The sequence below is a fragment of the Salmo trutta genome, chromosome 13 (genome assembly GCF_901001165.1).
Source record: "Salmo trutta chromosome 13, fSalTru1.1, whole genome shotgun sequence".
Taxonomy (NCBI): domain Eukaryota; kingdom Metazoa; phylum Chordata; class Actinopteri; order Salmoniformes; family Salmonidae; genus Salmo; species Salmo trutta.
In genome coordinates, this window is record NC_042969.1 from 68,846,870 (window position 1) to 68,862,444 (window position 15,575).

General features: G+C 39.8%; 1 long non-coding RNA gene across 1 annotated transcript; it reads left to right on the forward strand.

Moving 5' to 3' along the window:
* The first annotated feature begins 522 nt into the window (after positions 1–522).
* On the forward strand, positions 523–1,513 carry LOC115204942 (uncharacterized). The gene is made up of 2 exons (XR_003880535.1): positions 523–560; positions 1,364–1,513. It is a non-coding gene; the product is annotated as an uncharacterized LOC115204942 (long non-coding RNA).
* Positions 1,514–15,575: the final 14,062 nt, after the last annotated feature.

The following is a 15,575-nucleotide window of genomic DNA, read 5'->3' on the forward strand; positions in this document are numbered from 1 at the left end:
ACATTATCTTAGTTGTTTATTAGTGTACCAGCAATGACAGTGAAAGTCGACTAAGTTATCAACAGCATGTAATTGATATGTTTTAGGCAACGACTAAAATACATGACCATTCTATCAGGTGTAAGAATAAAATGAATGACTGAAATAAAGTATTTTTTTCTTTCTTCCATATTTCAAAATGCAAGGATAATAACTCTGTAAGGACAGTGGTGAAATCCAGAGTTATGGACGTTAGTTAGAACAGAATCTAAGAGAAGAACAGGGAAAGGAAGAACAGTTATGACATTGATGTTATTATGCAATAAACAGGTAAAACAGGTGAAATTGTTCGATTTTATGTAAACAGTAATAATATATGTCACCTCTACTTGACCTGTGCCTAATTATTTTCAAGGAGGTAGTCAGTATAGTCAATTCCATCATCCAATTGAGTACATTTTTGAATTTAGTAAAAGGTGTTGTAAATTACACAACCACAAAGCATGCGATTGCAAAAACTATTTTTTATTTTATTCTGTTCATAAAGGGGCAGAGTTAATCAGATGGAAGCCATGCTCCTGGTAAGTAGGCTGCGATGCCAGAGTTCTATCCCTATTTCTATCTATTGGATCATATGCAATGCTTGAGTTGGGTTGGAGCTCACCGCAGCTGAGTACAGGCACCTCAGATTTACTACTGCTTGAGCTCCTGTTCCTCTTATAGAATATTTGTAATGGTCCTGTGTGTAGCTGGTGTAGAGAGTCAGGCGCAGGACAGCAGAATTGAGTAATCAACTTACTTTACTCAAAAAGACACATTTACAAAGTAACATCACGAGCCCACAAAGACGGACCGAATTGCAATAAACAATCACTCACAAACACAACATGGGGAACAGAGGGTTAAATAATAAACAACTAATTGGTTGAGTGAAGCCAGGTGTGAAAGACAAAGACAGAACAAATGGAAAATGAAAAGTGGATCGGCGGCGGCTAGAAAGCCGGTGACGTCGACCGCCGAATGCCGCCCGAACAAGGAGAGGGACCGACTTCGGCGGAAGTCGTGACAATATTAGCTCAAAAGTACTGTGGAGTTCCTGCAACTAAATGTAAACAGTACCAGCACCCAAAATGAGTATCAGCACCTATTTTAGTCCAAATCAAGCACTGCACCTAGGTCCACGATTCGATTCTTGCTGAATCCCAAATGAGTCTCTTCCCCTCACCCATCCATTTGTGCATTCACCTCTGCATTATGCAAAAGTGTCCCAAAACAGAGAAGCAAGTAAGTAAGAAAACAATTCTACGACAAAAGTATTTTTTAAATTCTTCCATTTGACCTATCTTGATGTGGTTTGTTCATTTTGTTGTTTGTTTCATTTCAGTGGCAGAAAATGGCAGAGCACCAGGGTCCACCTACCTACCATCTCCTGAAGCCCACTCTTGTTCTTATACATGTGAAGGAGCTCTCTCATTCTTTCTCTATCTACTCCCCCACTTATCTCCATATAATAAATCCTCTTCAGTTTCCAATGTATGGTCTGTGCTTTATGAAGTTATTTAATTATTAGGATCCAATATAATCCTAGAGTATTGTTTAATGGCATAAACATCTACATGCAGTATGACAGATCTACAAGTTTTACGATGAATCAGGAAAGCAGCAGATACAGCAGTTGGAAGAGCCAGGAAGACACAATGGTAGATGGCATACATGTAGCCTGTCAATATGCAATGAGACCAGGACAACAAGGGGTGTCTCCATGACACTACAATTATTATAATCTACCCAATTAATATTGTTTTATCAATATTATTACATGTGTAGGCCTAATATCAAAGTTAGTCTGCAATCAGGGTTAGGCCTAGTCGAATTCCATATTTTTATTAACCTTTATTTAAACAGGGAGTCACATTGAGATAGAAATATTTTACAAGAGAGCCCTGTATACATTTACAAATAAAACCCAGTACATAGATTAAACACAACAGCCTAACATATGCATTACAAATAAACAGTGGTGATTTTAGCATGTAAATCTTGGTGGGGGGAAAAAAAGTGGTATTCGTGCCAGCAAAGCCACTACACTACACAACACTAAACAATATATTAATTGCGCTATAATGGTGACCACAAACTGTTAGGGCCTACATAAAGGTGTCCCAAAAGCAGTCCCAAGATCTTACCACTGCCACACCTGGCTATCAGTGGAGCCTTGTCTGCCAGCGAAACAGTTCAGCCTCATTTACTGCCTTTTAAAAAAACATAGCTGATATGGCTGACTTGCTTAAACAAATATAGTTTCTAATGACCATTGAGATGTATAAACTAAGGCACAAGGAGACGACAAGTGGATAAGAGGCAATCCATAATTTAGATTAAGGAATTAATAAACGAGCTAGGACGGACATAGTCAATATAACTATTTGTTAAGCACTTTTGAAATGTACAGCAACAGAATTCAGAACTTGTGCTGTTCTTAGTGTTCTCCCTGTACACCAAGTCAGAACTGTAGGATAAATAAAGGGGCCTATAAGCAGACAATGAAAGCTCATACAATATTTGATTATTAACTTTCTCTAAAACAGGTTATAGGCTACATGTGCACTACCAAGTCAGAACAGTAGGTGAAATTAAGAGGGGTAAATAGACCAAATTATTAGGGTGAGGCACAAGGGGTAATAACATCTTACTACACAACATACACTTAGTATTACTTTCTTTGCTACAGTATACATATCTCACTGGCATATTACATAATTTATGTAGCAGCATACAATACATTTTTGGACTCACCTTGTGCTGTGCTCACTTGAACAAGAAGGTGGTGCAGCGGTCCTTCGTAGGCAAATTTTGTCATCAAAGTGTGGCATTCTCTGGATTTATGGTTCTTTCAAAACACCTGGGAACTCAGGAAAAAAACAGGATTGAATCATGTCATTAATCTTCAGGTCGTAGCTCTAGAAAGATGCCGGATTTACAATTCCGAGTTGGATGACCGTTCAATACGTATTTTCCCAGTTGGAGCTCGTTTATTCCCGACTTCCCAGTTGTCTTGAACTCACTGAAGTCAAGTTATCGCAGTTCCGAGTTAACAGTTGTTTTGAGCGAGGCACAAATCATGCTTCATTGACAGCATGGCCAATGTTGAATGTTCATAATTTTAAATTGGAAAATAGCCCCTTAATGCCAGATTTGGGACCACACAGCCACTCCACTGAATAGCAGGCTAGTGACTGTTTTGCAATGCTTGCAGAGTTAGCCACTGTCACTGATTCCTTCCAAACCACTCATTGTTGAATTTGCAATTTCCAACTTGTTGTGTAATGTTTATGTCCAATGGCGGATGAGCACTGATACATTTTATCGATCATTTCTCTTCATTATTTCTCTTCATATCACAATTAAAAATAATTTTCCAGTAGATTGTCTACTTGATTCATGATGATGGCTAGCTAAGATTTTGAAAGTATGATGTTGCAAGATTCAAAAGGCACTCGCACATCTGAGCAGTCTTGTTGCAGGTGCATGGCAACAATTAAAACAGGATGAAGGAAACCGCACACTGCTCTTGATAATATCACTGGTATTTAATAAGCTTACGTATCGGCCCAACGGCCTTCGTCAGAGCCGATACGTAAGCTTATTAAATACCAGTGATATTATCAAGAGCAGTGTGCGGTTTCCTTCATCCTGTTTTGAAAGTATGATGTTGACATGATCAGTCCAATCAAAGCTACTGTGGCCAATGACCTTGAGCCTTCTTGGATGGGCACTTCTAATGTAACTCTATGCCAGCACCCAAGGGGCTAGAATTTTCTAGCTCTACCCTTAGACTTGGCTGTGATGTAGTGTCCCCATGAATGACAGAACACTGAGCCAATCACGGCGCAACGCTCCGTATTTTCTGCTCGCTTGCCCCACCACCACAGAAAGCACTCAGCTAGGCTGAAACGCCTGCATTTTGGAGCTGCCTTACTCAAGAAAAGAAAAAAGAGACCTTGTTTGTATGCAGCTTTAATAACTCAATGATGTATATATTTTTTTAACATTGTTTGCAAACTGATATGTGACACGTGTTAATGCCCAAATAACATACAAAACAGGCAAGCCCACTTTTTTTTGCATAAAAATGTGGGGCTCAAAATAGGTGGGGCTCTGCAAATAAAACACACAATAATAAAACACATAATACACATTAAACATATTTAAGAAAAGCAATCGCATTCTGTAACAAAGTCTCTAATCAATAATTTAAGGCACCAGAATATCTAATTTCGAGGAATTCTGTGCATTGTTCCACACATAAGGGACTAAAAAAAAAAATATAGAGATTTCCCCAATTCTGTGGCGACCAAAATAAACTCCAGATTTAAATTAAGATTTAGTTCAGTAACATCAACAATTCTCAGGTCAATAAACTGTTAAAATATGTATAGGGCATACATTCATTAGCTGGCGATACATGTCATACTTAATCGGTATGTTCCTGGTCAATATTGAAGTGTTGTTATAGTTTGTACCTCTAACACGCTTGCCTATGTAAAGTTGAGCCCTGCTGAACAGGTCCCGTATTTATGGCAACAGCGACGTTTGCTAGTAAAGCTCGCAATTGTTTGTATTATTACAATTAGAGGAAATACATTGTAAAAGAGGGAGAATGGTAAACATGCACTTCAAAGTTCGAACAGACATCTCTCTCTCTCTTCGTATTTTGGGTCACTGCCGGGTTTTTCCGGTACGGTTACGTCGCCTGACGTTGATACTCTTTTGTCGGAAGGGTATCATGTGATCCTCTGAACAAGTCTTTGTTCTTTCCTAAGTGTTTCGAAATACATATTATATTTGCTCTTGATTTATTTGACAAAGGAAATATACTCTCTTATAGAAAGTTCTTAGAAACATATAACTTCCCAATACATTATAAAGAATGTAATTCTATTCTATAAGCAATACCTTCAGGACTTACTCAATTAATGAAATCTCATTTGTGTTTTGGCAAACATGTCACGATAGATGCACAACTTATGCTAGGTTTCCCCCTGCTGGATAAGAAATGTAAGAAACATTCATAAGATAACTTTTTCACTCCAAGAACAAGATCTCTCCTTGAGGGAAATTCTTCTGGACCGCTCATATTACTGAAATTGAATGGAAGAAAGCTTGGTTGCTCCCTCACAAATTGTGTATATCAAATAAAGTAAAATAAATTCACTTTAAAATCTTGCACAAAATATACCCTTGCAATAACTTGTCTAAATTCATGGCTTTAGAGGACATGCCTTTTCTGTGATAAAGAAGGAGAAACTAGTATACACCTTTTTTATGAGTGTGACTGTGAAGTTAGTTTGGAGCGAGTTAAGTATTGACATTTGTTATTTAATCAATAAGACCCATGTATTTACAATGAAATATGTAATGTCATAATTTAAATGAAAACAAAATCACTGAGTTAGTCGTTCATTTCTTAATTCTCTCTGGTAAATTGTATATACACAAAAACAAATATTTGAAATCTGTCCCTAAATGCAATATATTTTACTTGAAATCCAATATCTAATAAAATCTCTAGAATTAGTCAATAAACCCCCCCCCCCCCAGTGAATTCTTAGAACTCTATCATAAGTTTATGCAACTGTAAACCCTTTTTAGCTTTTTATCTTTTTTTAAATTGATTTTCTTTTAGGAACTTTAACTTTTGAAAGTATTTTTTTACTTTTAATGCTATTTTATGTTTATTCAGAAAAAATATGTATGTATTGTATTGTAATTTTAAATGTTATATTAAAAAATAAATAATAATAATTATGTGATCATGTCAGATTTGTTTGTATTTTTTATAATGTTTATAAATTATTAGCTGCATCTGTCTTTAATTTGAATCACGTTTACGTTTGCTTATGCAATATCCGTTTTTTATGAAATCATGTATGCAAAAATAATGACACATTTTCTTCCCTAAACCGGATAAGTTGCAAACTACAAATATGGCGGCATTTTGTAGTTCATTTTTCTAACCCAAAAATGATTCTTATCAATAAATTCGCCAATATCATTACAATATGCCTGTAAATTGATATACCTTCATTAAAACATACATACATTTAAATTGGTGCACTTTCTGTGTGTTTCAGTCCTTAATATTTAAGTTTGAAATGTGGGAACCTCATGATTAGGATCCCTTAGTTAACCTTCATGTCAAATAACGTTCGGATATGTTGGATTCCATGACCTGAGGAAGGCACAGTGATGCCGAAACGTTGGTAAATACCCATTCTTCGCATAATGGCCATAACCGCACCTCTATTGCCATGGTTTTCGGCACAGCATATTTCTGATAAGCAAGACAATTATGCACTGAATTCTCACTTCCTATCCAAATAGAGCAGCTTTGCCATGATTTGGCTTTCACCTTCAGAAAATACATCCCTCTGTTAAGTAGCATCCCTCTGTTAACCCAAGCAGATAAATGCACCTGTTGCAAATCATGCTGCATGTCAGTATGATGAAGTGGTAGCCTACAGAAAGAATGCACGTAAGGTAATAAACATAATAGCATGGTAGGCTATATATACAGCATATAAGCTATGATGATATACAAGTAGGCCTATATGTATTTTAATCTATAGCTACACTTAGCCTATTATAGGCCTGTAATTAACTGCTCTTTGAAGATGGCCTTATTATCGCATAGGCCTATAATAGCCCTGTATTGCATAGCCTATTTGAAGGTCAGTTGGCAATATAATAAGCTATAACCCAATACGTTGTTCCCTGTTAAAAATGGTAACAGGAGCCATGCGTGGCCTAAATAGTGAAACACTGTATCAGCCCTTTCAAAACGCTCTAATTCTTCATGACACCCCTCACGCAGGTCCAATGATGTGGGAACTTGCCTACATATTCAATCTAAGTATTTGCTTTTCAAAATGCAATATTCCCATCACTTTTGATGATTGTTTTCTCATTACTCACCAAAAAATCACTAGGGCTACTAAAGTTGTTCAGACCAATCCACTGCTCATAACCTATATCAACCAGCATTGTGCCAGGTGCCTATCTTAGTAGGCTATAGTATGTGAGCTGTATACTGTCAAATTCAGTTTTTTTATACCATGAATATATTAATTGACATAAATTAATTTTGACAAAACAACTATCAAATCATATGCTGCTTTAAATAGGCATACGTTATTGTCCTTCATCAGGCAGTACGCTTTAACAGGACACATGTCCTGCCATTTGAAATGATGGTGTAGGGTACAATGTACTGCTGAAGTACATGGATTGGGCAACAGTACATTCCACTTAATATCAGATTTTCATTGATACACCGTTAACTGATATAATATCAAACACAAAAACGAGTGATAGGCTATAGTTAGATTTGGCAAGTGACATTTTAGAAAGGTGATGTTGTACTTACAATGCTGCAATGGGCAGCAGTAGCTTACAGCATGCGGCACCAACACTTTTTATTACGTCAAAACAATGAATTCATACAATGTCATAAACTGAAACACACACACACACACACACACACACACACACACACACACACACACACACACACACACACACACACACACACAGAGCTGTTAGTGCTTAATGCATTTATTTATCAAGACCTTTACTTTATTTATTTATTTTAGCAGTCCTATTGAGACCTAGGACTCTTTTGCAACTCAAAATTACAAAAAAAAATCACAATCCCAGCAGCATAGAAAATATATAGATATTTTTAATCATGAAGAACATTTACATTCCTCAGTAAAGAGATCCTCAAACAACATTCTGAGTTGCTGATGATGTCGCCATAGTCTAGGACCGGAAGGAGAGGAGGTGAGGAGAGGAAACATGGCAACAAATCTCCACTAGAACATCATCAGGCAAATTACATTTCCCTGGATGGGTTCAGAAGGTGAGGGGTCAGGGGTCAACGTCGGAACCCAGGCTGCTCATGAGGGAAGTGGTGGCGGCCTTCTCCCTCTCTTGCGGGAGAGAGCGAGACCGAGAGAAAGAGGCAGAAGTTGTGTATGATTTCAGAAAGTATAGCAGTCGTCATCTGAGCTCTCAGCAATAGGACTTCTATCTTCATCTGAGTTTTCATTTACATCAAAAAGTCATCAAAAATAGCCCCTTCTCCCAGAATCAGCTTGTGGTAGGTGTTCCTTGCGTTGACTTGGTCTTGTGTCGGTTCACTCAATCTTCTCTTCAGGAGGTAGAGAAGGCCATTCCTCCCTCTGACAACTCCAATGCATTGCCTAAAAGTCATAAGTAAAGCAGTACATTATTTACAATTCCACTACACAAAATACTGTGGAGGGTATTTTTAAAGCAGGACAAAAAGTTAAGTCCAAAAATAGTATAAACCTCAACTTACTCTGATCTTTGAGCTGTACGGACAGTGCCTCCAGAGTTCCCACTGCTCTTTGTAGGCTCCCCAGTGCCTCTTCATCTCCTGCAGCAGGATCCTCTCTTCCTCCTGCAGTCTGTTCACCAACATCAGTCTGTCGAAGATTGCCTTTTTGATGGCAAGATGGCTGTTGCCTGTTCTGATGTAAACTCACAGAGGTATATAGTAGAACAACAGCAATGATTGCAGCCTACACTGAAGGTAACATTTCAGTCACAGTAGATACTGTACCTTCTGTAATCATATACTTACTGGAACCAGGTCTCTCCCATGGCCACACAAAGTTGTCAGTATTGAGCAGCTCATCCACTGTGGGGAGCCTAAACTCTGCCCACTGCATGGGATGTTGAACAGTGGCAGTTGTCAAGGCTGCCTTGTCCATAACAATTTTTCTCAGAATCTGATGCCTTCTCTTGTTGCCATCTGAATAAAAAGGGCTGATTAGACTGACTGTAGATTCAGATATATTACATGACAATAGGTTACAGAGCTACTTTAGAGGCACTGATTTGTGAATGACTAATGCATTTTCTTACACAAATCAGTTTTACTGCTTGATTTATAATGTGTTTGAGGTCATATTGTTGTTGGGGCTTACCTGTCAAACAGTAGAGGTAGTGTTTCCTCTGTTTCACAATGAGGTAACACCCCTCAATCTTACAGACACACTTATCCAGAGCAACTTACAGTAGTGAATGCATACATTTCATTTATTTTTATTTTTTCCATACTGGTCCCCCGTGGGAATCAAACCCACAACCCTGGCGTTGCAAACACCATGCTCTACCAACTGAGCCACACGGGACCAATCTTCTTCTGGAGATGCCCTGTCTGACTATCCTGAAGCTTGGCTGTCAAAAATAGGGCAAGTTACAAACATGACTCCACTGACATCAATGCAATTATGAAGTTGAGAGACAGAGAAACATTCACTTTTCTACCTGTTGGATTCTGGCTTAAAATATACTTATTCCTGTCATCATATTAGAATGTACTGATGACTTTACATGTATAAGAAATGTATATGTTAGGGGACAATTGAGAGTTAATAGGAACTTTGTGCATTGAAAGTTACTGAGTGACGCAAGGGGAAGTGAAGAAATTTCATTTTCTGTTCAAATATTAATATTCTGCTGAATATTGATACTTCCAAGGAAGGAGACAAAGGTGAGCAGTCTAGTTTCACTTCCTGATAAGGCACACCAGTTGCTGAGGAACTAGGACAATGAGGGAAGTGGAACTCAACCCGAGATAAGGTCAGCAGTTGAAGAGAGAAGACACTGCTTAAAGTCAAATATTTTAGTATGATTCACTTGAAATATTAGAACCTGTTGGGAACACAGTATGGGATAGGACTGTAGTCAGATGGTTTTCGGGGTGGGCCATAGGGGTCCACCCAAAAACCATCTGACTACAGTTCTATCCCATACACACACACTTCCACGCCCATGAGAGTCCTAGACTTAGGCAGGCCATGACAATACCAGTGAGAGGAACATACTGTGTTTCTGCCTAACAACAGAGAGGTGACTCCGCCTAGTTGGAAGGTATAAATATATGTTTGTGGGTTGAATAAACTTGGTTTGAGATTTTTCTGGTTGTCCATTTCAGTTCTTGCTCTATTTGTTCAGAACCTAACATACTTTCAGGCCACTGCTGGACCTCAGCAACCCACTCCTGAAGCACAGCTTCGTTTATGTCCAGCTCTGCCCACTTATCTTCAAGGAAGTTGGTCTCCTCCTTTAGTCTTTTGACATTCTGAAAAAAATACAATTCAATTGAGGAATAACAAAGGTGAAGGTTCTTATATTTCAAGTGAATCACACTGAAATATTTGACTTTAAGGTATACGGTCATCTTGATGTTTTCCTACATCAAGATGACTTGTAAAAATATTAAAAAGCTGAGCCAGGATTGCAGACAGAAGATTAGACATGTATAAATAGATAGAAATAGATATCATAAGGTGAATGCACCAATTTGTAAGTCGCTCTGGATAAGAGCGTCTGCTAAATGACGTAAATGTAAATGTAAATGAAATAAACAATAAGGAGAAAGCAGATAAAACATTTTTTTTTAATGAAAGCCCCCGTACTGTTGGAAAAACATCTTCAGTCAGTTATTCTAATAAATTACTACTGTGTGCCTAACCAATCAACATAAAGACTGCAATTACAGTCATGTGTAAGATTTTAAAAAAACAACAATAAAATCATTAACATATCATAACATAATATCATCCTAGCATCGTCAGTTAAGCCCAAAAAGTAATTGTCCTTCACTGTCAGCTTCTCCCTTCAGCAGTAAGATGTGTCCAAGAAAATGTTCTGCTTTGGGGCAGTTTATTTGGTTTCCATATGTCAATGTTTCAGTTCTTCCGGGGTGGGGTAGTTAGCCCCAAGCCCAACCCCCGACATGGAGGACTATGGACTGTTTTGTCTGCCTCCTACCCTTTGACCTGGCCGGCTTGGTTGCACCTGCCGGGACTATAAACCCCCTTCTGGCTTAGCACTCAGGGTAATTGGAGTACGCAAGTCTCTCCACCGTGGCAAGGAAAGGGGCAATTAGGTTGATCTTCTTAATTGAAGTGTGCTGGAGCTAAAATATAAAGACCACTTAATAGTTAAACATTATTAAGGGAATTATGTTGCAATCCTAAACCTTCTTCAGCATTAGTCATGTTATAATAATACACTTACCAGCCTTGGACATGTACTTTGTCATGACAGCAGCTCTGATTATAAAACTATTCACCTGCTAGACCATAATATAATGACAAAATGAACAAATATATACATATTTTAATGACACATTCGTTCTATTCTTTTAAAAAGCATTACAGTATCCTTTCTGCATAACACAAAAACAGTCATGAAGGAAAACAATTACCTCACAATACCATTCATGCACCTTCGCATTCATGTTATTATTTGACCCTGCTGGTCAGCTATGAAAATTTTAACATCTTGGCCATGTTCTGTTATAATCTCCACCCGGCACAGCCAGAAGAGGACTGGCCACCCCTCATAGCCTGGTTCCTCTCTAGGTTTCTTCCTAGGTTCTGGCCTTTCTAGGGAGTTTTTCCTAGCCACCGTGCTTCTACACCTGCATTGCTTGCTGTTTGGGGTTTTAGGCGGGTTTCTGTACAGCACTTTGTGACATCAGCTGATGTAAGAAGGGCTTTATAAATACATTTGATTGATTGATAACAGAGAGGGGAGGGTGCATTTTTAGAAGCTCCTCTGACTCTGGGCATGCTTGCACAACCTTCTGAAAATATGGCCAGTATTTGCATGCTACATCGCAGCAGAAAAAGCCCACCATGCCAGGAGAAGACAGCTCCTTCTACAAGTACATTGCATAGGCATATATCTTCCTCTGTACATGTTGAGGGCCTTGAGGAGCATGCAGTGTCGGCAAACTGCTATCTCAATGCCCTTCTCATCTACTTTGGCAGAGGATTTTCCTGACGTCTCTTTGGCCGCTGTCCAGTCTGACGTGACACACACTCCTTTGCCTGGCTTCTACAACATGAAAATCACAGTGAAGTGCTGAGATTAACTGAAAAGAAACAAGTTCTAAACTGGGTGACATTAAAGCTATGTTATAGAAACTGTGAGAATAATCACATGATTGGTCTATGTATGGACATGTTTGATGAAAGATGACATCATCGTCTTTCGCCAGGAAGACACCATAGTACATTTACATTTACATTTAAGTCATTTAGCAGACGCTCTTATCCAGAGCGACTTACAAATTGGTGCATAGTAGATTTGCCTAGTTAAATAAAGGTTAAATAAAAACGTAAAAAATACTATAAGCCCTTCTCAACACTAAATAGAGAGTGAGACTGCAAGATTACATCACAAAATTATACCTCAAACCAAAACATTGAGGTGTGGCAAGTAGCCTAGAGGTTAGAGAGGTGGGTTGCTGGTTCAAATCCCAGACATCTGACCGTGTTTCTCCAACCTCTCTGTGTGTGTGTGTGTGTGTGTCTCGGAGGGGATTGGATACAGCAAAAAGACAAATCACTGTCCCACAATTTTTTTCATGGAAAATGTCATTCTAGTTTACAATGAATGTTCTTCTAAAAAAAAGACCATCTGCAATATAACATCACAAAATATACTTCATAACAAGAAGAAGACCAGCATGAACTTTAAGAAGGTATAATTTTAACCTGAACAAAACATCAACACATAAGAAGGTAGTACAAACCCTGAAGCTTTATGGAAGCAGTATTGCTTGCAATTCCTATCCACTGATACAGCATGCATCTCCTGTGAGCAGGCAAGACAATGGAGGAGATTGCGTCCTCAAAGCTGGTCTATTTCAAACCGCCCATGCGTCCAATCGAGGAATGCCTTCTGGAATGTGTCGCCACATACCTTTCCACTCTAATAACATGCAAAACATACAGAGGTATAAGTAAGGGGCACATTTTATATTAGGTAGAAATATTAACCACTAATTCATTAAAATTATATTTTGATGAGTATATACACACTTACCCTGCCAAAGGGCTTTGTTCTTCTGTCAAGAATTCCCACAAAGGCTTGATGGGGGAGCATCCTGGGGCCAACACCTTCATGTCTTCAAAAGACTTGAAGAGGTCCATTGTGAAGATGGTCTGGTGAGTCACGGTAGCTGGTCAGTAGCCACTCTTTACAACTTCGTCCAGCCCTACTGTCCAATGTCTCAGATATCTGGAGCAGTTCAGAGCAGGAAGGGACAGGTTGTAGCGCCCTGAGTCAGGAGTAATTATTAGGAAGTAATTCATTACTTTCTTTAAACAACCATACAGCTGTTGCACAGCCATGGGCAAAAGATAAACTAGAAACCAAAATGTGATACCAAATTGTTCTCTATATTTGGACTGTAAATACTGATGCATTGAAAATTGTGCAGCATGACTAAAAAGTTGGCATTGCAGGAGTTGCTATCAGATTTAATTTGAAACACCTAAACAATAAACACACACCTTCAGCTCCTGGAAGTTAAGGGACCCCTAATCATCCTGATGAATTACGGTGATTGAGGACAAGGGGCGAAGTAACTCTTCAAACAGAGACTCCTTGTTGTGCAAAACCTTGGTGCTATTTGTGGCTATGTCACATGCAGCACAGAGAAGATGCCTGGGCATCGCACAATCTTTGGGGTTACATGATAATCTGGCCCCGTGAAACTCCCCATCAGCTCCTGTAGGTCCTGCATCAGGGAGTCTTGTGGAGATAAAGAAAAACTATAATAATAACATGACAGAATTCATGAAAATAATAGCTTGGCTATATTAACAAATGTTAAGGATGGTATGGCATTTGCTTTGGCATTCTAGCATACTGTATCTTGTGGGGATAAGTGCAGGAGCATGGGTACTGCAAGAGGATGGGTACTGGTACTGGAAACTATTAAATACAAATTGTGTTATATTTCTTCATCAATACAACTTAAAGGCAGTAGTATAACTGTGCTTTTTGGGTAAAGATATCCACTATGACAGATATGTCATAAAATGATGATATACTGTATGTCATTATATTAGATATATACGGCATGTCAGGGGGAGGCAACCTAAGGCACGAGTGCCAGCGATGGCACGCGAGGGTATTTGCCTTGGCATCACCCCCCCAGAAAAAATAATATATACAAATATATTTTTTGGCATGGCGTGCTAAGTTTATTCTTTTTTATAAACTGGAGAAAATAATTGAAATTGCATGCATTGATTTCGAAATTGCATTCGTATTCACTGCAACATTGTAGTTCCCAAGGTATGTCAATCCTGATTAGCCAATGGGCTTTCATGATTTTGCAGCAGTTTCATTTTATTAGTTCAGCCTCGCCTCTCCCGCCAAATTCAAAACCAAGGCAGCACTGAAGATGAGAGTCGTTTTCACATGGCTAGCAGTTAGCAAGCATTCTTTCGTTATTTAAAAAAAGTTCAGGGTGGAAAATGTCATCAGCAAAGAAAAATAAGGCAGATATCCGCTAAGTTATTGCCTCTTGGACAAAGGAATATGGATTCGTTTTACCGAAGGATCGGTCTGTTTGCGCTCTCTGTTGTAAAACTGTTGTTTGTCGGACATGAAGTGTACGGCTGTCACACGCGTCGATGAAGGGGGACCAAAACGCAGCGGGTAAAGTGCTCATCTTCTTAATTTTTTAATGAGAATAACACTTTTAACAAAAATAACAAAAAACGACAGCCAAACAGTTCCGTAAGGTACACTAACTAAACAGAAGACAACCACCCACAAAACCCAAAGGAAAACAGGCTGCCTAAGTATGGCTTCCAATCAGAGACAACGAAAGACACCTGCCTCTGATTGGAAGCCATACCTGGCCACACATAGAAAAAGAAACATAGAAATAGAAAACTAGAACCAAAATCCCCTAGAACAAAAACCCCCCCAAACACACAAAACAAACACCCCCTGCCACGCCCTGACCATACTACAATTACAAATGACCCCTTTATTGATCAGGATGTGACAGTACCCCCCCAAAGGTGCAGACCCCGACTGCACCTCAAACAAAAACCCCACAAAACAACCCCCAAAGCTAAAGGGAGGGAAGGGAGGGTGGCCACCGTCAACGACGGTTCCTGTGCTACACCCCCCCTTCGCCAATCCCCCTCCCCCCCTGCGGAGGTGTCTCTGGTTCTGGGCGTAGCTCCCGTTCTGAAGACTCTGGGCTGCAGCCCACCGCTGAAGGCTCTTGGATGCAGACCACCGCGGAAGGCTCTTGGCTGCAGACCAGCGCTGAAGGCTCTTGGCTGAGGAGCGTCGCTGAAGGCTCTGGGCTGAGGAGCGTTGCTGGAGGCTCCGGGCTGAGGAGCGTCGTTGAAGGCTGCAGGCTGAGGAGCGTCGCCGGAGGCTCCGGGCTGAGGAGGCGCACTGGAGGCCTGATGCGTGGGACTGGCATAGGAGGCGCCAGACTAGTAACATGCACCTCAGGGCTAGTGCGGGGAGCAGGAACAGGACTGGGCAGGCACACTGGGGGCCTGATGCGTGGGACTGGCATAGGAGGCGCCAGACTAGTAACACGCACCTCAGGGCTAGTGCGGGGAGCAGGTACAGGACGTACTGGGCTAGGGGGGCGAACTGGAGGAAGAGTGCGCGGAGCAGGCACAGGGTACACTGGGTCTTGGAGACGCACTGGAGGTCTGGAGCAC